Below are 26,127 nucleotides of genomic sequence, written 5' to 3' on the forward strand. Positions count from 1 at the left end.
TTTCGTGGCCATTGTTGATATTGTCTAAACTTTATACCCTACTACCTTAAAAAGACTGTCCATTCCCTATGACATTCGCTGTTATGGCATACTAAACCTCCTGGATTGAACCATGTCTCAGATGGTCTGACATGGGGATGCCAGCATTGGACTGGGGTGGGCACAACAAGAAGTCTCACAATAATAGGTTAAAGTCCAACAGGTTTATCTGGAATCACGAGCTTTCAGAACTCTGCCCCTTCAACAGGTAAGGAAGGAGCAGAGCTCCAAAAGCTCATGATTCCATACAAAGGTGGAACTGATTATGAAGGTGCTATGGAGGGAACCTTGGTGAGTACCTGCAGTGCATCTTGTAAGTGGTCCACGTGGTTGCTGTGACACATTGTCCTTGGAGGGGGTGCATATTGAAGGGAGTGGACGCAGTGCCAGTCAAGTGAGCTACTTTGTGCTGGATGGTGTCAAGTTATTGCAGCTGCACTCATGTTGCACATTAACCTGGTGTTGTGAGAACGCTTCCTGCGCTCAGATGGTCTGGTGTGATGCCTTGGTCTCTGACTGCTCTCTGGCCTTGTTGAGAGTTTGTGTCCCAGCATGTAAAGCATTCAAACGTACAGAGAAATATGGATCTGATTGCAAAAGCTGTGGGAGCAGGAAGACTATCAGACAGAACAGAAGGTAACTAGTGATTTTCCCATGCAATCAATCAATAGGAACCACATCCAGCCCATCGAGCCTGCAACAACAACAATCCTACCCAGGCCCTATCCCCACAACCCCACATATTTACCCTACTAATTCCCCTGTCACTAAGAGGCAATTTAACATGGTCAATCAACCTAAACCACACATCGTTGGACCATGGGCATCTCTGGAGGACCCGGAGGAAACCCACGCAGACATGAGGAGCACATGCAAACTCCACACAGACAGTAACCCAGGCCGGGAATCGAACCCAGGTCCCCGGCACTAAGAGGCAGCAGTGCTAACCACTGTGCTACCGTGCTGCCCGTGCATTATACCTGGAGTGAAGCACTTTATGCTCACCCTCATGCCAAAATCAAATGCAAAAGTTAGGGTCAAGGCTAACTTCATAAAATATCTTGGAGTTTCTGATCTGGTCCTTAACACGATTTACTGATGCTTTGTAATAGTGCAGATAGCCAGGCAGCGAAAGGTCGAACAAGGATTGAGTTTTGCAAGTCATTAATTTAACATCAGAAATAAAATATTTTGCAAGACGGAGGCCCACCAGTTACACAGTGATGAAAGGTTTGGACCTTCTATTCGAGTTCTCTGGTGAAATCTGTGAGAAAGATGATCTATGCAGTGCCTTTAAGACATGGTTAAAACTTGAAAGATTTTGGAAAGTAATGCCATTGCAGAGCAGAATATACCATGGAATTTAAGCAACTGTATAAAAAAATTGATACGAATTCTCTTTGGGAATCCCTGGATTGATACTGGCATTTAAATTACTGAATTGTGCTAAGGTGTCACAATATGGACGGGCGACAAGTTATAAAAAGGTTTTCGATCCCAGACAGAATTAGATAAGATGTCTACTATCTTAAATTAACTCTAGGAAAGTTGCTGTTTCCTTCCGCCATCAAGGAAAAAGTGACACATTCCTCACTGAAGCTTAAATAGAGGACTCAATGGTTGCCAGAGTTTGAGATTGTCCAGATAGCAGACATCAATACAGTACAAGGATTAAAGAAGATAAACATCACCTCCGTGCATCCCAACATGACCCTAATCTTCAATTTCAGTCTCTTTCCCCTTACAGGAGGTCAAGCGACATCCTGGAGGTTACCATTCACCAGAAATTAAACGTAACCAATGATATGATCTGGCCACAATAACAGGACAGAGACAGGGATTCTACTTAGGAATAACTCACCTCCTGACTCCCAAAGCCTGTCCTTGATCTACAAGGCACAGGTCAGAAGTTTGATGCCTGGATAAAAGCAACTCCAACAAACTCAAGAATCTCAATCTCATCTAGGACAAGGTACTCCACTTGCTTGGCACCCCATCCATCACCTTAAACATTCATTCCCTCCACTACAGGCATACAGTTGCAACAGTGTGTCCCATCTACAAGATGCACTGCAACTCACCGAGGTACCTTCAACAGCATCTTCCAAATGCATTACCCTTACCGTCTTGAAGGACAAAGGCAGCGAACATCTGAGACCACCACCACCTGGAGGTTCCCCTTCAAGCCACACACCATCCTGATTTGGGAATATATCACCGTTCCTTCACTGTCACAAGGTCAAAATCCTGGAATTCCCTCCCAAACAGCACTGTGGATGATGTTACACCTCAGGCTGGGGCAGCATGCTGGCACAGTGGTTAGCATTGCTGCCTCACAGCACTAGGGACCCAGGTTCGATTCCCGACTTGGGTCGCTGTCTGTGCGGAGTCTGTACGTTCTCCATGTGTCTACATGGGTTTCCTCCCACAGTCCAAAAGGTATGCTGGTTAGGTGCATTGGCCATGCTAAATTCTCCCTCAGTGTACGTGAACAGGTGCCGGAGTGTGGCGTTTGGGGGAATTTCACAGTAACTTCACTGCAGTGTTAACGTAAGCCTACTTGTGACATTAATGAATAAACTTTAACTTTAAACAATTAATGGAAAATTAGCACTTGACTGGAAGAAAAATATCATAATGTGAACATAGTCCTGCAGGAATGAAGATTGCAGAGCTTTTATCTATTGAGAGATAGAAGTGCAGGGCAAAGTCAAAGTGCAGCACATTATTTAGACTGAAAACAGAAGAAGCAAGTTCAGATGCAACAGCTTACTAACACCAAACTGCAGTTTGAACAACAACCTACAGCTTGTCGGAAGAAGAGAAGAACAGAGGTCAGCGGTTTTGAGGTCCTAAGTGCAATGTACTAGGACAAGTGATGACTCTTAACTTCAACACAGAATCATAAAATTTCTACAGTGCAGAAGGACACCATTCGGCTCATCAAGTCTACACCGACCACAATCCCACCCAGACCCTATTCTCATAACCTCATGCACTTACCCTGGCTAGTCCCCCTGACAATAAAGTAACAGTTTAGCACGGCCAATCCACCTAACCTGCACATCTTTGGACTGTGGGAGGAAACCGGAGCATCCAGAGGAAACCCACGCAGATACAGGGAGAACATGCAGACTCCACAGAGTGACACAGGCCGGGAATCGAACCCGGGTCCCTGGCGCTGTGAGGCAGCAGTGCTAACCGTTGAGCCACCATGCCGCCTGAAAAGATGCATGGTGCAGGAAGTGTGTGGAGATAATGTCTTGTGGTCAGATGAAGAATAAGAGATTAAATCTCAGCTGAATGTGTGTCACAAAAGTGCTGATAAAATAAAAGAAAAAGATTGTGATAGATAGTTGATGGATAAATAGTTGGAGAGGGGAGGTCAGGGAAGGTACCCATCACCTCTATTTGATACCCTCACTGACAATCCACAAGACAAATATAATGGTATTTAAATAATTTATTATCATGTTAGGTAATGCTGGTACGAAAGACATTGACCATCTCTGGAGTATAAATCCACTGTTTCTGGCACAACTTTAGCCTTTCCCTTTTTCCATGGTTTGCTATTTGGTTTCAATGCTCTTGGTCTGACCTTAGACTCACACTCACCGCTCCACATTTATTTCAGCCTCCTGTTCCTTGCCAAACACTAGTCAAACTCTTCTTAGCTTGAATCTCCCAGGAACAAGCCCCTCTCGGCATTCCCTGCTGGCCTTATCAAATGAAGTGATCAAGGGCACCCATTCATCCCTAAATCTTTCCAGCTTCCTCTTCTCCTTCCCAGGCCTCCTCCCTAAGACACCCCCAGCCTTCAGTCAGCCAGCCAAACCACACCCTCTTTGACTCGACATCTCACAAGCACTTTGTGTTTCTCTCCATAAATACTGGGGTTGCTGGTACTGTGTGTACTCAAACACCAAATCATCGGCTAAAGGACCATGAAAACTTACATTGAAACATAGAAGATAGGAGCAGGATGAGGCCATTTGGCCCTTCGAGCCTAGTCTACCCATTCACTATGATCATGGCTGATCATCCAACTCAATATCCTAAACCTGCTTTTTCCCCATAACCTTTGATCCCATTCATCTCAAATGCTATATTTAGCCATCTCTTGAATACATTCAATATTTTGGCATCAACTACTTCCTGTGGTAATGAATTCCACAAACTCACCACTCTTTGGGTGAAGAAATGTCTCCTCACCTCCATCCTAAATGGTCTACCCTGCGTCCTCAGACTTTGACCCCTGGTTCTGGACTCCCACACCATTGGAAATATCCTCCCTGCATCTACCAAGACGGAACCTATCTCCATTTGGCATCTACATACTGTAAATTACAGGCAGAAGGTTCTGGGTAGTGCTATTGTGTTTTCCTTAATCCAGATGGTCCATGTTGTCCAATTATGGCACCTTACAACCATGCCAGCCGAGATTGGCTAATCCAGTCTGGAGTCAGGATTCCACCCTGGATCCTCTTGGTCTGCCCCAGATCAGATTAACTCAAGAAGCAAACTGGCCTGAATATGAATGGTCACCAGGATTAGGAGAGTTACATTCTACCCAGAAGGGACCCTTGTTATTTCTGGACTTGAATTAACGCGGTAATTACTTTAAGCAACAGAACTGTCAATTTCTTCAGGTGATCTGCAGGGGGGGCACAGCTGCGCAGTGTTAGCATTGCTGCGTCACAGCGCCAGGGGCCCAGGTTCAATTCCCGGCTTGGGTCACTGTCTGTGTGGAGTCTGTACATTTTCCCCGTGTCTGCGTCGGCTTTCTCCAGGTGCTCTGGTTTCCTCCCACAGTCCAAAGATGTGCAGGTTAGGTGGATTGGTCATGCTAAATTGTCCCTCTGTGTCAAGGGGAACTAGCTAGAGTAAATGCATGGGGTTATGAGGATAGGGGCTGGGTGGGATTGTTGTTGGGGCAGACTCGATGGGCCGAATGGCCTCCTTCTACACTGTTGGATTCTGTGATCTCCAAGCTCCTGCACATTACTGAGTTTTTTTTTCAGATATTGTTCTAATGTCCATTTCCACAATCGGCTGACCTGACACAAATTTATCCAAAGATGTGTGGGTTAGGTTGATTGGCCATGCTAAGAAATTGCCCCTTAGTGTCCAGGGATGCGTAGGTTAGAGGGATTAGTGGGTATAATATGTAGGGATATGGGGGTAGGACCTGGGTGGGATTGTGTTCAGTGCAGACTTGATGGGCCAAAGGGCCTCTTTCTGCACTGTAGGGGTCTATGGTTCTATGGTTCTATGAAACTATCATTTCAATTCCAGCTCCTGATGCTGCCCAAATGGTTTAAGACTGGCCACGGGTATCTCAGACAGGATTCCCAATTAAAACGGCAGAACTGGAGGCTGAACTCCTCTGAAGTGCAGCTAGAGGAAGTCACTAAGGAAATGTTAAAACCAGAAAAAGCACAGGTATCCATGGTAGGTGCGGGAGGCAACCTTCAGAATAAGGTACAGGTCAGCCTGCCCTACAGTCCCTGTGGACCTATTTCATTAACAATCCTCTGCAATAAATCACTACATTTCCATTGCCACCCCAGCTATCAGATAGAGACACCATAAATACAGACTGAACTGGTAACACAGCAGTAAGTACTGACCTTCAATCACTGAGATTGGGATTTAAACCAATCACTGAGATTGGGATTTAAACCTAGCACTGATTGGCAGGTTAAGAGTCTCAAGTCCTGCCCCTGCACTCCCAATATCTCCCCTTTACAGCTGACTATATAAATCCTATCAGCCTCCCATCCATTGACACTGTCTGCACTTCCTGCTGCCTCAGAAAAACAGCCAGCGTAATCAAGAACCCCACACACCCCGGACATTCTCTCTTCCAACTTCTCCAGTTGAGAAAAAGATACAAAAGTCTGAGGTCACACAACAATCAACTCAAGAACAGCTTCTTCCCTGAATGAATCTACCTTATATTAAGTTGATCTTTCTCCACATCCAAGCTATGACTGTAACATTACATTCTGCACCCTCTTCTTTCCTTCTCTACGAATGGTATGCTTTGTCTGTATAGCGCACAAGAAACAATACTTTTCAATACTAGGGGATTTTCACAGAAACTTCATTGCAGTGTGAACGTAAGCCTACTTGTGACTAATAAATAAATAAACTTTTTAAACTTTAAACATAGAATTATACAGCGCAGAAGAAGCCTTTCGGCCCATTGAGTCTGCACCAACACATTAGAAACACCTGAACTCCCATCTAATCCCATTTACCAGCACATTTCACTGTATATCAATACACATGACAATAATAAATCATATCACATCAAACCAAATCAAATCATTAAATGAGTTTAGGAAATCTCAACCGAGTTCCTAGTGATCCCACAACACAAACGGACAAACTCAACTGAGGCTGGATGAAAGGCTGTTGTGAGGTGTGTTACACTGATGTGAAGTGTTTCTCTCGGCACTGGGGCTGAGAAACAGAACTGCAGTAAAACATCCTACACCTCTGTGACACCAGGCCTGGGAGTGTTCGGAAGGTTCACTGAGTGAGACTCTGTGCCTAGGCTGAAGCTCCACAAGACAATGTATTTAGACCATAAGACATAGGAGCAGAATTAGGCCACTCGGCCCATCGAGTCCGCTCTGCCATTCAATCATGGCTGATAATTTCCTCATCCCTATTCTCCTGTCTTTTCCCCATAATCCCTAATGCCCTTATTAATCAAGAACCTATCTATTTCTGTCTTAAAGACGCTCAGTGATCTGGCCTCCATAGCCTTCTGTGGCAAAGAGATCCACAGATTCACCACTCTGTGGTTGAAGAAATTCCTCCTCATCTCTGGTTTAAAGGATCCTCCCTTTATCCTGAGGTTATGCCCTCTGGTTCTAATTTTCCTACTACTGGAAACATCCTCTCCATGCCCAATCTATCCAGGCCTCGCTGTATCCTGTAAGTTTCAACAAGGTCCTCCCTCATCCTTCTCAACTCCAACCAGTACAGACCCAGAGTCCTCAACCGTTCCTGTGTTTTTGTTGGAGAAAGAACGACAGCAACATCTGGCCAAAACCCAATTTGCCTTTCCAACTCACTAATTTGCACACTGGCAGCAGGCTTTGGGAAATGAGTGGAAAGACAAAGAGTTACAATTCCTGACTATAAACTCCAACACCTTGAAGACCAAAACCAACCCAGCTCTTTGTTCGTTCATTCAAGTGTTTGATTTCCTCATCCAAATTTTTCCAGAAAAGAACATTATCAAGAAATTTGTACCATTCCAAAGCTTGGCCTCAAATCACTTCACGTCCAATTAACTCAATTTGAAATTAAGTAAATGTTGCTACATAGGAAAATGTAGCAACCAGTGTACAGCTAGTTCTCATGAACTGCAAATCAGGTGATTGATCACGTGATCTGTTTTTGGTTTATGCGTTGTTTGCGGGAGGAATGTTGGCCAAGATATTAGGGGAAGGGGTCTCAATTTTCCCCATTGTGGGAATACTGCTGGTGGCCTCCTTCTGCACTGTTGGGGTTCTATGGATAGAGATTCTATGGATAGGGATTCAGTAGATTGGGATTTTATGGACAGGGAATCTATGGATAGACCTCCACCTGATCAGGCAGACAAGGAATGGAGTTTAATGTTGCCTTCCCCAACAGCTTGTCCCAGTTAAGAGTAGGGTTCTGAGCAAGTGTGGGTCATTTGATCATCTGGTAAAAGGCAGGGTGGTGACTCCATTGCCTACCCACCTTCCCACTGTCTCGATTAATTTTGGGGTGAGAAGTTTTGAGGAGAGCTTTCCCACCCAGATGCCCACTGAAGCCTTTAGGTGGGCAATTAATGCCCAGGGAATGAGTCTCATCCTACTGCTGCTGGTACTCAGCCAATGGCAAATTGGGTTTGCCACATGGGAACAGTGTCAGGCAAATCTGGATTGCTACCAGCCTACCAGGAAGCAGGGGTGTGGGGGTGGGTACCCTCATTCAAAGGCATTCAACGCCAGATGAAGAAAACTGGCATCAGGAAGGAATGGGGTGCCCCTAAGAGCCATTGCCTGCCTTTGTCTCCAATCCCACTCCTCCCCTTCACCAGGAACCCCTTGTGAAGGCCCAAGTGAATCATAGAACCCTACAGTGCAGAAAGAGGCCCTTCGGCCCATTGAGTCTGCACCGAACACAATCCCACCCAGGCCCTACCCCCTGTATCCCTACATATTATACCCACTAATCCCTCTAACCTAAGCATCCCTGGACACTAAGGGGCAATTTCTTAGCATGGCCAATCAACCTAACCCGCACATCTTTGGACTGTGGGAGGAAACCAGAGTACCCGGAGGAAACCCACGCAGACACGAGGAGAATGTGCAAACTCCACACAGACAGTGACCTGAGCCAGGAATCGAACCCAGGACCCTGGAGCTGTGAAGCAGCAGTGCTAACCACTGTGCGCCATGTTAACGGCAGCAACAACCACCACTCCCAATGGCACTGCCTGCAGCTAGAGTTGCCTGCCTCTGACTGGCCAGCAGCTCTCTGGGTGTGGTTTCCACTGCGGGGCGCTGTGGGGGGGGTGGAATCCTGCAATTAAAATGTCCCGGTGGGGGGGGGGGGTAAGAGCCTGGGCAGCAAGGTTCTTGCTGCCACTTAAGGACTTAATTCCCTTGAGGAACTTTGGAGGTCAGGTTGGAAGGGGTGCCACCAGTTTTAGTGACAGACATCGCCCCCCTCCCTCACCACCCTCATTAAATTCTGCCCATGACTTTGGTTTAACATCTCATTCAAAAAATGGGCCCTCCAACAATATAGCCTTTTCCGGTACTGTACTCAGAGTCAACTGCAGAGTTAACAAGTCAAAATGGGTGGGGATTTGTTCCTCCATGCTAATCACAAAAACGTGACTGCATTTACTAACTGTACTATTGACGTTTACTGGGAGGAGACCACACAAAACAAAAAAAATTTTTATTAAATCACACATTTCCTGAGATGTTACAGGAGGTGGTCAGTTAATTCGCAGTAAGATTGGGATGCCTGGCTGCTATCCTGATCTGCTCCTGTAAAGGTCACTGCTCAAATACTCGGGGCTTGTAGACTGATCGGGTTCATTAGAAATCAACGGGTGGCTTGGAACACCCATGTCTCTGGTCAATGGCCAGCTTACTCTTTTCAAAAGAGTTAGCCTCCATAACACAACATGGTGCCGGGTGAAGACTTGATGAATTATTCAGTCTGGCTACCTTGAATCTTTGTCACAGTAACTACTTGGATTGTGGGGAGAAGGAGGTGTTCTGTAGAATGTTAGGGGAGGAGGGGAGGGGGTCCCAATTTTCCTCATTGTGGGAATACTGCTGGTGGCTTCCTTTTGCACTGTTGGGATTCTATGGATAGGGACTATACGGATAGGGATTCAATCGCAATGGATTCTACGGATAGGGATTCTATGGATAGAGACTATACAGATAGGGATTCTATGGATAGAGACTATACGGATAGGGATTCTATGGATAGAGACTATACAGATAGGGATTTAATGGCTATGGATTGGGGTTCTATGGTTGACTCTCTCATCTTACAGGTTGGCTGCAGGAAGGGCCTAATCTATTTCCTGCCCTGTTCACTATCTGTAAGGTTTTGAGAACCAAACAAAGCAGCATAAAGAATGAACAATGGAGATGGTGGGTAGGGAGTGAACGTTACACTGGACTAGCTTCTCATTTATCGTCAACCAAAAGCTGAAAATGCCTGAAAATCGCAGCAGGTCTGACAGCATCTGTGGCCAGAGAACAGAGCTAAGCATTTCAAGTCAGGATGAGGTCAATCGCAGAGCTGGTGATTTATCCTCACTATTTCATTACTGAACACCCAACCAGCGCTCGAGCCCTCAGCTGGTGAAGAATGAATCCGTGGGTGTGGTACAAAATGCTCTCCAACATCCTGTGAAACCACAAACCAGCATAGCCAAGCGGAAGGGTGAAATCTGAAAGGCTATTTAAAGATAAAACATTCACGTGGGACTGGCTGTGGTCTTTACAGGAGACAGATTTAATCTTATCTACGTTACTTTGAGACAGAAAAGTCACGTTAAGTCTTGCTCCCCCATGACCAAACAGGACAGGTGGTGGGTTAGAAATGAGGATAGGACTTTGGAAACACAGTGCCGAACAGAGAGGTTCAGGCTCCAGTGCAACAGGGCACAGAATGGTTAAACTCAAAGTCAATTCCCTGGTGGGCAAGTTCCTGATCTTGGAACAAACCATCAAGAGAAAATGTTGAGAAGCAGCCGAGCGATAACGTACTTGTTATAGTAGCTGTCTTAAAGATAAACAAACAGGAGGTCACTGTTGTATAAAGCTAGAGAACCACAAAACTCCTACAGCGCCAAAAAAGTCCATTTGGCCCACTGAATCTGCACCGATTCTCCAAAAGAGCATCTTACCCAGGACCCCACCCCAACCCTATCCTTAGCAAGTCATGTTGCAGCTGTACAGAACCTCATTTAGGCCTCACTGTGTACAATTCTGGTTGCCACACTACCAGAGGGATGTAGAGACTTTGGAGAGGGTACAGAAGAGGTTTACCAGGATGTTCCCAGGTCTGGAGAGTATTAACTATGAGGAGAGGTTGGATGAACTCAGTTTGTTCTCACTGGAATGACAGTTGGGGGATGATTTGATAGAGTTTTTCAAGATTATGAGTGGCACAGACAGATGGATAGTCAGATGTTCTTTCCTGGGGTAGAAAAGTACCAGGGGACATGGGTTTAAGGTGCGTGGGGAAAAGTTCAGAGATGTGTGAGGCAGGTTTTTTTTACACAGAGGGTGGTGAATGTCTGGAACAGGGAGGCGATAGGAACAGGTAAGAAAGCAGCATTTAAGGGGCGTCTAGACAAATACATGAATAGGATGGGGATGGAAGGATACAGGCTCCGTAACTGCATACAGTTTTAGTTTTAGTTTAGGCAGACATAATAATCGACTCAGACTTGGAAAGCCGAAGGGTCTGTTCCTGTGCTGTACTGTAGTTTGTTCTTTGTAGCCCCACACATTTACCATGGCTAATCTACCACACATCTTTGGACACTAAGAGGCAATGTTGCATGGCCGATCCATCTAACCTGCAAATCTTTGGACACTGCAAATCTTTGGAGCACCCAGAGGAAACCAACGCAGGCATGGGGAAGAAATGTGCAAACTATACAGTCACCCAAGGCCAGAATCGATCCTGGGTCTCTGGCATTGTGAGCAGGGCTAACCACTGTGCCGCCCTCATATTTCATATCTCAGAACTTTTGAGAGGTGACACAAGTTTATGTGTGTAAGAGGTTTCATTCACAATGCTTTAAGGTATCTACTCCAAGCCTCCAGCTTCCAGCTCTTTCTACTTTTTGTTTCCTTATCTGAGTCCACACCCAGGCTTGGTTAATCAAGCATCAGTGACCACCACCGGTAAACAGACTCACAAAATCAAACACAGAACAACTGAACCCGATGATCAACTAAACTGAATTAAAACTTAGTGCAAATTAAACGAGGGGGCAAAGAGAATAAGAGGTCTACTGTTTCAGACAGAGATGAGAAGAATTTTTTTTTCTCTCAGAGGGTGGTCATATGTATGTAGAACTTTCTTCCCCAGAATGTAGTGAAGGCTGGGTCATTGCATTTATTCAAGGCAGAGTTAGGTTTTTGATAGACAAGGGACAGGTGACAAAGTGGAGTTGTGACCACAATCAGATCAGTCATGATCTTATTGAATGGTGGAGCAGGCTGGAAGGGGCAGGACACCACATGCCTCAAAGTCCTATGTTCCTATAATTGGTACAATCTCAAAAAGGATGCAAGAATAGAGAGAATCTGGGATGTGTGGACATAAATCTTTGAAAGTGACATGGGCAGCATGTGGCACAGTGGTTAGTACTGCTGCCTCACAACACCAGAGACTGATTCCCGGCTTGGGTCACTGTCTGTGCAGAGTCTGCACGGTCTCCCCGTGTCAGCGTGGGTTTCCTCCAGGTGTTCCGGATTCCTCCCACAGTCCAAAACACGTGCTGGTTAGGGGAATTGGCCATGGTAAAATTCTCCCTCAGTGTACCCGATCAGTGTGGAGACTAGGGAATTTTCACAGTAACTTCACTGAAGTGTTACTATAAACCTACTTGTGACACTAATAAATAAAAATTAAAAATGTCCCTGTTACAAAAGGCAATAGTGGCTTTAAAAACATGGAATAGAAAAGGAAGAAAGCTGTGTGCTGTGTGATGCCATGGTTTTGTTTTCTGCTGTCCTCAGAGGCAAGGAATAAATTAGGGAATAAAAGTCTGAAGGAAGCTAAATGTTCATACAAATCTCATAGTTACAAGGAATAATGTTCAACCAACGAATCTCTTAGAACCTGTCCCTAAATTGGTCATCACAACATAACCTAGGGGTCTATTTACACGTTTTAAACATAAAAACATAGAAACTAGAAGCAGGAGTGGGCCATTCAGCCCTTTGAGCCTGCCCCACCATTTGTTTTGATCATGGCTGATCATTGAATTCAACACCCTGATCCCCTTCCCTCAATATCCCTCAATCACTTTAGCCCCAAGAGCGATATCTAATTTATTCTTGAAATCAGACAACGTTTTGGCCTCAACTACATTACGTGATTACTACACTCTGTAGTAGTGAATTCCACCCATTCACCACCCTCTGGGTGAAAAAATTTCTCCTCACCTCAGTTCTAAAAGGTTTACCCATTACCCTCAATCTATGACCCCTAGTTCTGGATTCCCCCAGCATTGGGAACATTCTTTCTGAATCCACCCTGTCCGACCCTGTTAGAATTTTATACATTTCCGTGAGATCCCCTCTCGCTCTCCAGTGAATATAATGCTAACCGATTTAAACTCTCCTCATATAATAGACCTCCCAGGAATCAGCCTGGTAAACCTTCACCGTATTCCCTCTATAGCAAGGACATCCTTCCTCAGATATGTAAGATGAACTGACAGATGTCAGGCCAGATTTACTTTTGGCCACTTTTCCTTTCTGTCTGGCCCTACTATTATGGCTGATACATGACTAAAAATGATCCAGCACCAGACTTGACTATGAGTCACAGAAAACTAGCATGCAGGTATAGCAGATAATAAAGAAAACAAATGGAATGTTGACATTTGTAGCTAAAGGCGTAGAATACAAAGATAAGTAGTATTGTTGCAACTATACAAGGCATTGGATATACACCTGGAGTATTGTGCACAGTTTTGATCCCTTATTTGAGGAAAGATGTAGCGTCGTTGGAGGCAGATCAGAGGAGGTTCACTAGATTGATTCCAGAGATGAGGGGTGTGTCATATGGACAGAGATTGAACAGTTTAGGCCGACACTCTCTGGAATTTAGAAGAATGAGGGGGCGATCAGATTGAGGTGTACAAGATGATAAAAGGTATGGATAAAGTCGATGTGGAGCGGATGTTTCCACTGGTGGGGCATTCTAGGACAAGAGGTCATAGTGTTAGGATAAGGGGTGGCAAATTTAAAGCAGAGTTGAGGAGAAACTACTTCTCCCAAAGGGTTGTGAATCTGTGGCATTCGCTGCCCCAAAGTGCGGTGGATGCTGCGAGTAAATTTAAGAAGGAGTTAGACAGATTTTTAATTGGTAATGGATTGAAAGGTTATGGAGAGAAGATAGGAAAATTGGGATGATATCAACCATGATCAAATGGCGGACTGGACTCGATGGGCCGAATGGTCTAATTCTACTCCTATGTCTTATGGATTACGTGTTTAGAAAATGGAAATCTCCATCGCTTTTCAAGGTTTGGTGATCATTAGGGTTCAATGCCCAGACAAAGCCATTTGCCTGGTGTTTAGTCATTGAGGCCTAGTGACTGAGTGTTCAGTTTGGGTTCTCCCTCTGCCATCCAGCTGCTTCATTTAGAGCCAGGCCTCATCATAGAATTTAACAGATGAACAGCAAAGTGGTTAGCACTGCTGCCTCACAGCCACAGGGACCTGGGTTCAATTCCCAGCTTGGGTGACTGTCTGTGTGGAGTTTTCCCCATGTCTGCATGGGTACCCGGGGGATGCTCCGGTTTCCTCCCACAGTCCAGCAACGTGCGGGTTAGGTGGATTGGCAATGCTAAACTGCCCCTTAGTGTTAGGGGGATTAGCTAGGGTAAATGCATGGAGTTATGGTGATAGGGTCTGGATGGGATTGTGGTCAGTGCAGACTCAATGGGCCGAACGGCCTCCTTCTGCACTGTAGGGTTCTATGATTCAATAACCTTGAAGATAAAGTCAATGGGCTTGGATCTATCCAAGGTAAAACTTACTCGCTCATCTCACACCTTTCCCTCTACACATGTACAAACTTTCACCAAAATTAAAGTGTGAATGATTCCACCTTTGGAATGATTCTCTTATTCAGTCATTCTGCCTGGAAGGATACGTCTAGGCCCTGGTTCCCCCATGCCAACGCTACAATTAAGAAAGCCCACCAATGCCTCTACTTTTTCAGGATGCTAAGGAAATTTGGCATGTCTGCTACGATTCTTGCCAACTTTCACAGATGCGCCAGATATATCACAGCTTGGTCTGGCTCCCGCTCTGCCCAAGACTACAAGAAACTACAAAGGGTTGTGAAGGTAGCCCAGTCCATCACACAAACCAGCCTCCCATCCACTGACTCCGTCTACACTTCCCAATTCCTCAGAAAAGCAGCCAGTATAAATAAAGACCCCACGCACCCCGCGGGAAAAAGATACAAAAGTCTGAGATCACGTACCAACCGACTCAAGGACAGCTTCTTCCCTGCTGCTGTCAGACTTTTGAATGGACCTACCTTGCATTAAGTTTATCTTTCTCTGTACCCTAGCTGTGACTGTAATACTGAACTCCGCACTCTCTCCTTTCCTTTTCTATGAATGGTATGCTTAGTCTGTATAGCGCAGGAAACAATCATTTTCACTGTATAGTATACATGTGACAATAATAAATCAAATACAAACAAAATATATGTATTCTATGAACAGTATGTTTTGACTGTATAGCACGCAGGAAGCAATACTTTTCACTGTATCCCAATACATGCCAATAATAAATCAAATCAAATCAGGTCATTGCAGATATTCAAGGCTGGAATAGACAGATTTTTAGTCAGTAAGGGAGTCAAGGATTATGAGGATAAAATGGGAAAATGGAGATGAGGATTATCACATCAGATTAGTCATGATCTCATTGAATGGCAAAGCAGTCTCGATGGGCCGAATGGCCCATTTCTGCTCTTACGTCTTATGGTTTCATTATGGCTGTGTGAGGGGAGGTTTAGTGATGACGCCCCCAGGGTAGAATATCCTGTTTACAGACAGGGAGTACGTTTCTCCTGGTGATGCAACAGTTAAAACGGCTTCTTGTAAAATTCCAACGTACGTTCTTTTAAACACATTAATGAACTGATTAACCTGTGCGGATTCTGAAGCTTCACACTCCAGGAATGACCAAGTGTGCAAACTAATGGAGTTCACTGCACGAAGGTGCAAACCAGTGGGAGATGGACCTTCCCACCAGGGGGAAGAGAGGTGGATGAAACGCAAGATCAAACTGCAGGAAACAAGACAGGAATTTTTCATTCCACACGCTGCTATGGAATATGTGAAAATCCTTCCTCTCATTTAGCCTGCAGTTAATATTGACAATTCTACTCAGAACAATTACAAATGGAAATCGAATGGCATTCCTCACTCTGAGAGGAACCAGTAACACAGACATTGCTGAAAATCCACTACAATTGCTCTGCAAAGTTTAGTATCATTGGCCCAAATCCATCACACAGTAAACGAACCCTCCAGAAAAGGGGAATCAGGGTCAATACCGTCGGGTGCTTTGATAGGTCACCTGATCAGTCCAACCACATCTAACCAGCCAGGTTAGAAAGTGACCACCTGCTCCCACGTCACCTGTCCAGGATAATCCACTCAGACGCTGAACTACTTGTCCAGCCGTCGTGTCCGGAACGACCAGCTCCCCATCCCCCCCGGGTGCGATGCTGACCATCTGCCTGCCCGTGGCAGCACGGTGGCACACTGATTGGCACTACTGCCTCACAGCTCCAGGGGCATGGGTTTGATTCTCAGCAGACTCTGCACGTTCTCCCCATGTCTGCATGGGTTTCCTCCAGGCGCTCCAGTTTCCTCCCACAGTCCAAATATAGAAAGATTTATAGAAAGCCTACAGTACAGAAAGAAGCCATTCGGCCCATCAAGTCTGCACCGACCACAACCCCACCCAGGCCCTACCCCCATATTTACCCGCTAATCCCTCTAACCTACTCAGAACAAACACTAAGGGGCAATTTTTAGCATGGCCAACCAACCTAACCTGCAAATCTTTGGACTGTAGGAGGAAACCGGAGCACCCGGAGGAAACCCACGCAGACACGAGGAGAATGTGCAAACTCCACACAGACAGTGACCCAAGCCGGGAATCGAACCCAGGTCCCTGGAGTTGTGAAGCAGCAGCACTAACAACTGTGCTACCGTGCCGCCCACACGATGCAAGGGTGAGGTGCATCGGCCATGTTAAATTGCCCCTTAGAGTCTTGGGATGCATAGATTTAAGGGTATTAGCCAAGTAAATATGTGAGGTTACAGTGATAAGGCCTAGGTGGGATTGTTGTTGGTGCAGGTGCGATGGACTGAATGGCCTCCTTCTGCACTGTCAGGATTCTATGATGGTTGCTATGAGGTCATCTGTCCCGAATTTAAACTGACCACCCATCCAGACATTACCCGACCCCAAATTGAGCACCGCCCCAGCTGAACCACATGTCCAGAATGCCCAATTAGACCAAACCAGGAATGAGACATTTCGTCATTTAAACAGGCACTTTCAAAGTTACCTATAGTCAAGAGTTACATGTACTGTGTTCCCCAATACCAGTGAGTGGGGTTCACTGGGGTGGACAACATGGTCCAACATGGCCAGAATCCTTCCAACAGTCAACCACTGTCACCACAACCAATAAGTACCATCGCTCCGCCAGCATAATTTACAGAATCAGCAATAAATATACAATCTTCATTTTTTTAAAAATTCTAACATAACGCTTTATATAAATATACAGTTTGCTCATTAATCCCAGCAACTCACTTTAAGAAAAAACACAAGTTAAAAACTAGTTCTCTGCTTAACATCAATCATCCGATTCAGAACAGGTTTAAAAGTTATACTTTTTTGTGCTTTTTCTAGCTGAGAGTCAGTTAAAAGCATTTCTCCTTCACACCCAGCGTCCAAACTTTACAGCAGGAAAAAAACATAAAACTTCAAATCTTTCAGAGGCCAACATCTTTTCAGTTTAAAACTTAAAAAGATGCTCTCCACAGCCCCTTAAAACATCTCCCCAAAAGGATTAGACCCCCTAAAACCAGGGAGAGAGAAAAAAAATTCGAAAAAGACCCCCTAAAGACAATCACTAAACAAAAACATTAACAATTTAAAAAATGTTGCTGCCTCTATGTGTGTGTGTGTCTTGTTACAGAAACTTGCAAACTGAAATGTGGGGCATTTCCAGAGTACAGCTGAAATTGTTACAGTTGTGGTTGCAAACCTCTCCCACATTCTCAGACTGTCTGGGTGCATCAAAAAAAATGTCCTTTTCTTTTATTTTTCTTCCTTTTGAGAAAGAAAGAATAAAAGCCACAAGGAAAAAGAAGGAAAAAAATACAAAATTAAAACAAAAATGGCAGCCCCAGTGTTTTAAAGAAAAGGGACATAGAGTCGCCATATTTTGCAGGGTCCAAAAGTAAATGTAACAAAAAAAAAGCGATGTTCCCAGATCAAGAAATCACATTTGCATGTCTGATGAATCATTGTTTACGTGAGATTTAAGAATTGCCAAGGGTTTGAATAGCCCGGCACAGACACACACACACACATTTTAAAAAAAATCAGACGCTTCAACACTTCCTACAACACGCATGCCTTGCATTGCATTTGAATGCAAAAGCCAGACAGATCTGAAAATACTGTAGCACTTCGCACACTGTAGCAAAGCTCCCTCTCTCTGTCTGCACACACACACACACTCTCTCTCTCTCCCACACACACACACACCATTGCACCAGCCAGCATTGATTGCAGCCGACCCAAGTTTTTTTTAAAAAAAATCACAGCATTGCATACAGACCTTGCTTGCAAAGGGTCTTTTTTTTTGCAAAAATAAAAAAATATGTAAGGGGGGGGCTAGGGGGCTGGGGGGGGGGGTTGCGATGGATCTTCAGGCTTGTTTCAGGCAGATCTCATCTTCCGGGTCGCCTGCTATTCACTTCTGGTTTTAACTTGCATGCAAAAAGGCAGTGTGTGAGTGGTGAGGGGGGTCTGGGGCGGCTAGGCAGAGCAGAACAGAACAGAACAGAGAGAGAGAGCAGCACAGGCAAGCGAAGCTGGTCCCCAGTAGCTTGCTGCTCCCCCACCCCCTCCATGTGTGTCACTGACTCACTTTTAACAATGTAACATGCCCCCCCTCCTCTCCATGCCATACTTATTATTTTAAACACTGTATATAATTGCTATTGTATATGATGCTTAATTTATGTGGGACTGGATTCATATATACCCTGGAAACTGACTCTCTTTCCCCCCCCCCCTCCACCATGTGTGTTACTGACTCACATTTAACAACGCAACATTCCCCCCCCCCATCCGTACTTAATATTTTAAACACTGTAAATGATGCTTAATTTATGTGGGACTGGATTCATATACAGCCTTGGAAAGTGACTCTCCTTCCCCCCCCAACCCCGCCTCCACCATATGTGTTACTGACTCACATTTAACAATGCAACATCCCCCCACCCTTACTATTTTAAACACTGTATATAATTGCAATTGTATATGATGCTTAATTTATGTGAGACTGGATTCATATATAGCCTTGGATAGTGACTCTCTTCCCCCCGCCACCTCCGCCATATGTGTTACTAACTCACATTTAACAATGCAACATCCCCCCCCACCATGCCACACTTACTCTTTTAAACATTGTATATAATTGCAGTTGTATGCGATGCTTAATTTATGTGAGTTTTGATTCATATATAGCCTTGGAAAGTGACTCTCTTCCTCCCCCCCCCACCCCCCCCAATGTGGGGCGGAAAAGACTCGCAGCAAAACAGGCCTTATTGCAGAGGTTTGCAGCACACAGACAGAGGCCCTTCTGTCCATCATTTCTGATGTGGAGATGCCAGCGTTGGACTGGGGTAAACACAGTAAGAAGTCTCACAACACCAGGTTAAAGTCCAACAGGTTTATTTGGTAGCAGACGCCACTACCTTTCGGGGCTCTGCCCCTTCGTCAGGTGACTCACTCACCTGAGTCTTGCGCCAGCCGTCAATCTGTTCTAATCCATAGCCTTGGCTGTGGACCACATGGTAAATGGCAAGGTGGCACAGTGCTACACAGGTACCTGGGTTCAATCCCCTGCTTGGGTCACCGTCCATGCAGAGTCTGCACATTCTCCCCATGTCTGCGTGGGTTTTCTCCGGGTGCTCCAGTTCCCTCCCACAGTCCGAAAGACGTGCTGGTTAGGGTGCATTGGCCATGGTAAATTCTCCCTCAGTGTACCTGAACAGGTGCCGAAATGCGGATTTTCACAGTAACTTCATTGCAGTGTCAATGTAAGCTTACTTGTGACTAATAAATAAACTTTGTACGCCACAGGGTTCCATAGAATCCAGCCTTCGATCCATTGACTCCATCTACACTTCCCGCAGCCTCGGGAAAGCAGCCAGCATAATCAAGGACCCCACGCACCCTGGATGTACTCTGTTCCATCTTGTCGGGGAAAAAGATACAAAAGTCTGAGATCACGTACCAACAGACTCAAGGGACGGGATTTTCCAGCCGCACTCTCCTGAAACCCGAGAATCTCCCCCCGCACCCCCTGCCCAGATCAGCAAACATTTCCATGGTCTGCCCCTCGTCTGCTACGATAACCGTGGCAGAACAGGAAAATTCTCCCCAAGAACAACTTCTTCCCTCCTGCCATCAGACTTTTGAATGGATCTACCATATAGTAAGCTGATCTTTCTCTGCACCCTAGCTATGACTGTAACACTATATTCTGCACCATCTCCTTTCCTTCTCCCCTATGTACTCTATGAATAGTATGTTTTGTCTATAAAGCACACAAAAACAATACTTTTCACTGGATCCCAATACGTGTGACAATAATCAATGAAGAATCCCTACAGTGCAGAAGGAGGCTGTTCGGCCCATCGAGTTTGCACCAACCATCCAACAGAGCATCCCACCCAAGCCCTATCTCCTTAAACCAACATATTTACCCCACTAATATCCATAAACTACACATCTTTGGACACTAAGGGTCAATTTACCATTGCCAATCTACATAACCCACGCATCTTCGGACTGTGGGAGAAAACCAGAGCACCCGGAGGAAACCCATGAAGACGCGGGGATAACGTGCATACTACAGTTGTGTAATAACTTAATCCGGGAATTGAACCTAGGTCCCTGGTTCTGTGGGGCAACAGTGCTAACCGCTGTGTCACCAAGTGCTCATCTACAACCACCTCCCCCTCCCCATCTCCTTCGCCCCCTGATATTTGGCTTGTGGGAATTAAGTATCAGGACTGATGGCCAAATCGACACCTTCTGTTTTGTGCCCAAGACAAACTTCTGAGTTGTAGTTTCATCCCCCAACGATTTTCTCCAGGAGTAATTTTGTTTCTGCGACTTTTCTTTTATTGAGTAACTTTTTGCATTTAGAACCATCATCCTTGTTTTTACCTCCCCTCGCTCCCTCACTATCTCTGTAATCTCCTTCCATCCTGAGAAATCTACAGTCCTCAGCTGGTCTGGCCCTCCTGAACATTCCCAATGTCCCACCATTGGGCGCCTCTATCTTCAGTGGCCTTAGCACCAAGCCCTGGAACTCCTCTCAAATGGGGGCCAGGTAAGGGGTAAACCTTTTAGGACAAAGATAAGGAGAAATGTCTCCCCCCAGAGAGTAGCGAGCCTGTGGCCTGTGGAATTCACTATCACAGAAAACAGTTGAGCCCAAAAGATTATGGTGGCACAGTGGTGCCCAAGTGGGCGGGGGGGGGGGTGCGGTTTGGAGAATCCCGGGAGCAGGGAGAATCTGACTTGAAATAGACTCCGCATATTTAAAATGCTAATCTGGTTTCCGCCTCACTGGGCTGGAAGCTGATTACATGTGGGTGCGAAGGCGGGGAGAATCCCAAAGGGGGTTCTTGACGGTGCTAAATGCGATAGTTCCCATCCTCCCTCTAACCGTGATCCTCCCACCACAGCAAACTGCAGCGGGCTCAACACAGCCGGAAGCTCTTCCCCCAAGAGCATTTTTATTCTCTCACTGAAACTGAACTTTGCCGGCAAGGCCAACATTTACATCACCCATCCTTAATAGCCCTAGATTGCAATATTTTGTATCCTTTATAGGTTCTTGGGTATTAAAACTCTTCACAAATGATGGAACAGGCTGAAGGAGCTGAATATTGTGGCCTCCCCCTGTTGCTATGTCAAACCATCAAGGTCTCATTAGCAAACTTGATTGCACTGCTGTCATCTGAAGCACTCTTTCCAAAACGATATGAATGAGAATTGATGATGAAGATCAGGAATCCTCAGCTAATTCTTCCCATCTCGAGGGACACTCATTATGAACATATGTACGAGGAGGAGGAGTAGGCCACTCAGCCTTTCGAGCCTCTCCCGCCCTCCCTTCAATAACGTCATGGCTGATGAGATTGTAATCTTTTTGATTTTGATTTGATTTGATTTATTATTGTCACACGTATTAGCATACAGTGAAAAAATATTGTTTCTTGGATGCTATACAGACAAAGCATGCCATTCATAGAGAAGGAAATGAGAGAGTGTGGAATGTAGTGTTACAGTCATAGCTAGGGTGTAGGGAAGATCAACTTAACATAAGGTAGGTCCATTCAAAAGTCTGAATGCAGCACAGTAGTTAACACTGCTGCCTCACAGTGGCAGGGACCTGGGTTCAATCCCAGCCTTGGGTCAATATCTGTGGAGTTTGCGCATTCTCCCTATGTCTGCATGGGTTTTCTTTGGGTGCTCCAGTTTCCTCCCACAGTACAAAGATGTGCTGGTTAAGTGGATTTGCCTTGATAAATTGCCCCTTAGGACCACGGGGATCAACAGGGTTAATCCGTGGGGTTACGGGGATAGGGCCTGGGTGGGGTTGTTGTTGATGGGTTGAATAGCCTCCTTCTGCATTGTAGGATTCTAAGAGTCTAAGAAGCTGTTCTTGAGTTGGTTGGCGCGTGACTTCAGACTTTTGTATCTTTTTCCCAACAGAAGAAGGTGGAAGGGAGTATTTCCAGGGTGCGTGGGTTACCTGATTATGCTGGTTGCTTTTCCGAGGCAGCGGGAAGTGTAGACAGAGTCAGCTGATCTCAGCCCCACAATTAGAGTGTGTCAGCTTCTCCATTCAGAACAGTCTGGCGATATTGAGGTCAGTTTGCGCAGGGCTATGAGCACATGGAGGTTTATTGCTCACCCCCTCTCCCCACATCCTATCTCCTGTCAGCAATATCAAAACAGTTTCCTTCACTATACTAGTATTTCGCCCGTCAAAACCCTCAGTGCCACATTTCTGCCCCTCTGCCCCATTTACCTGCCTTTAAATCATATCGGTTTAACTGGCATAGTGGTTAGCATTGCTGCTTCACAGTGCCAGGCATCCGAGTTCGATTCCCAGCTTGGGTCACTATCTGTGCAGAATCTGCACATTCTCCCCATGTCAGCATGGGTTTCCTCTGCATGCTCCAGTTTCCTCCCACAGTATGAAAGACGTGCTGGTTAGGAGTGCATTGGCCACGCTAAATTCTCCCTCAGTGTACCCAAACAGGTGCCAGAGTATGGCAACAAGGGGTTTTCACAGTAACTTCATTGCAGTGTTAATGTAAGCCTACTTGTGATACTAATAAATAAACCTTAATGTTGCCAGATCGAACATGAAGCTAGCAATCACAATCTGGACAGCATCAATTGATCAAGCATCCTGCTGGGAAAAGGAAGTTCCGGATTATTACTGCCCTTTCTGTGAAGGAACACTTCCTGATTTCACTCTTAAATGTTGCCATTGAGTTTTTTTCTAAGAATCTGCTGACCACCCCCCACTCCCCCGCAACCTCTATTCCAATTCTGACCTTCTAACAGCACTGTACTCTATCAGAATTCAATTCAGTGTCATTTCCAGCTAACCTAACGCGGGGCAATTGCTAGTCTGGGCCAGCTGTACTAATACTGTGGCCTCAGGCATTGTAACTGATCCCTGGTCTGTAGCCCTTTTGTGAGATGCTGGCGTTGGACTGGGGTAAACACAGTAAGAAGTCTCACAACACCAGGTTAACGTCCAACAGGTTTATTTGATAGTAAACGCCACAAGCTTTCGGAACGCTGTTCTGTAAACTGTGTGTGCCTTTATATGCCCTATTTCTGATCAGAACTCTCCACTCACTTGATGAAGGAATAGCATTCCGAAAGCTTGTGGTGTTTACTATCAAATAAACCTGTTGGACTTTAACCTGGTGTTGTGAGACTTCTTACTGCCCCTCAGTGAACCCAATGCGCTACTGAGACTGAAGCCTGCTTTGATTGGGGTGCTGTCTGAACTGACATTCCTCTCCCCTTTTCATGCTCTTCAGAAAAATGTGGCCAGTGAGTGATATTAGGAAGCAGGGTTTTCCCAGTTATCACACAGCAAGTGAAAGAGTGCCATTAAAATAGAAATGAACATTGTCCCACTGTCTTCTTCTTTGCACAAGGGTTTGGTTTTATAAGAACGTAAGAACTAGGAGCAGGAGTAGGCCATCTGGCCCCTCGAGCCTGCTCCACCATTCAATGAGATCATGGCTGATCTTTTCATGGACTCAACTCTACTTACCTGCCCACTCGCCATCCCTTTACTGTTCAAAAATTTATCTTTGCCTTAAAAACATTCAATGAGGTAGCCTCAACTGCTTCACTGGGCAGGGAATTCCACAGATTCACAACCCTTTGGGTGAAGAAGTTCCTCTTCAACTCAGTCCAAAATCTGCTCCCCCTTGTTTTGAAGCCATGCCCTCTAGTTCTAGTTTCAACTGTCAATAGAAATAACTTCCCTGCTTCTATCTTATCTATTTCTTTCATAATCTTATATGTTTCAATAAGATCTTCCCTCATTCTTCTGAATTCCAATGAATATAACCCCAGTCTCCTCGTAAGCCAATCCTCTCAACTCCGGAATCAACCTAGTGAGTCTTCTCTGCACCCCTTCCAGTGCCAGTATATCCTTTCTCAGGTAAGGACACCAAAAGTATACACAGTACCCCAGGTGTGGCCTCGCCAGCACTCTATATAGCTGCAACATAACCTCCTTTTTTTAAACTCCATCCTGCTAGCAATGAAGGACAAAATTCCATTTACCTTCCTAATTACCTGTTGCATCTGCAAACCAACTTCTTGAGATTCTTGTATTAGGACACCCAGGTCCCTCTGCACAGCATCATGTTGCAATTTTTTACCATTTAAATAATAGTCCATTTTGCTGTTACTCCTACCAAAGTGGATGACCTCACATTTCCAACATTGTACTCCATCTGCCAGACCCTCGCCCACTCACTTAGACTACTTATATCCCTTTACAGACTTTCAGCGTCCTCTGCACACTTTGCTCTGCCACTCATCTTAGTATCATCTGCGAATTTTGACATCGTACATTTGGTCCCCAACTCCAAATCATCCATGTAAATCGTAAACTATTGAGGTCCCAACACTGATTCCTGAGGCACACCACTAGTCACTGATCACCAACCAGAAAAACATCCATTTACCCCACTCTTTGCTTTCTGCTCATTAACCAATCCTCTATCCATGCCAACACATTATCCGCAACGCCGTGCATCTTTATCTTATGCAGCAGTCTTTGGTGCACAACCTTGTCAAATGTTTTCTGGAAATCCAGATATACCACATCCACAGGTTCCCCATTGCCCACTGCCCATGTAATGTTCTCAAAGAACTCCACCAAATTACTCAAACATGACCTACCCTTCATGAACTGGTGGCACGATTGAGGTCAGGAGCTCTCTGTATGTGGAAATCCCGAATGCAGAAAGATGCCATGTTTAAGTGTATTTATCAATATCATAAGTCGGCTTACATTAACATTGCAATGAAGTTACTGTGAAAATCCCCTAGTCGGCACACTTTGGCGGCTGTTCAGGTACACTGATGGAGAATTTAGCATGGCCAATCTGATCATATCGCAGCTTGGTTAGGTTCCTCCTCTGCCCAAGACTGCAAGAGACTACAGAGGGTCATGAATGTAGCCCAATCCATCACGCAAACCAGCCTCCCATCCATTGGCTCTGTCTATTGTTCCCGCTGCCTCAGCAAAGCAGCCAGCATAATCAAGGGCCCTATGCACCCAGGACACACTCTCTTCCACCTTCTTCCATTGGGAAAAGATACAAAAGCCTGAGGACACATACCAACTGACTCAAGAAAAGTTTCTTCCCTGCTGCCATTAGATTTTTGAATGGACCTAACTCATATTAAGTTGAACTTTCTCTACACCCTAGCTATGACTGTAATACTATATTCTGCACTCTCTCCTTTCCTTCTCTATGTACGGTATGTTTTGTCTGTATAGCGTGCAAGAAACAATACTTTTCACTGTATCCCAATACATGTGACAATAATAAATCAAATCAAATCCAGCGCCTGTTTGGCCAATGCACCTATCCAGCATGTCTTTTGGTCTGTGAGAAGAAACCAGAACACCCAGAGAAAACCCACACAGACGTAGGGAGAGCATGCAGACTCCACATAGACAGTGACTCAAGCTGGAATCGAACCTGGTTCCCTGGCACTGTGAGACAGTGTTTTTGAGAGTGGGACTCAAGGAAGACATTAGTAGCTTTGTGGTCTTGGGCAAACAGCACTCGGAAGAGACATGTTGTATTCCAACCAAGGCAGTAACAAACCCAAAATTGGTCCTGCTGCATTTAAGTAGGTGGAAAAAAATATAATTCTAGCGAGAAAACATAAAATT

The 26,127-nt window shown here is 45.3% G+C and overlaps 1 protein-coding gene across 2 annotated transcripts in view; it reads right to left on the reverse strand.

Moving 5' to 3' along the window:
- The window catches only part of LOC145360098 (zinc finger protein 362-like), a 67,483-nt gene extending 49,230 nt beyond the window's left edge, over positions 1 to 18,253 (reverse strand). For both annotated transcript variants that reach the window (XM_080215053.1, XM_080215052.1), the window contains exon 1: positions 18,205 to 18,253. The gene's annotated coding sequence lies outside the window, so the exon portion shown is untranslated. The remainder of the gene's footprint in view (positions 1 to 18,204) is intronic.
- Between the last annotated feature and the right edge of the window lie 7,874 nt (positions 18,254 to 26,127).

This window comes from Carcharhinus amblyrhynchos, chromosome 30 (genome assembly GCF_965287045.1).
Source record: "Carcharhinus amblyrhynchos chromosome 30, sCarAmb.v2.hapA, whole genome shotgun sequence".
Taxonomy (NCBI): Eukaryota; Metazoa; Chordata; class Chondrichthyes; order Carcharhiniformes; family Carcharhinidae; genus Carcharhinus; species Carcharhinus amblyrhynchos.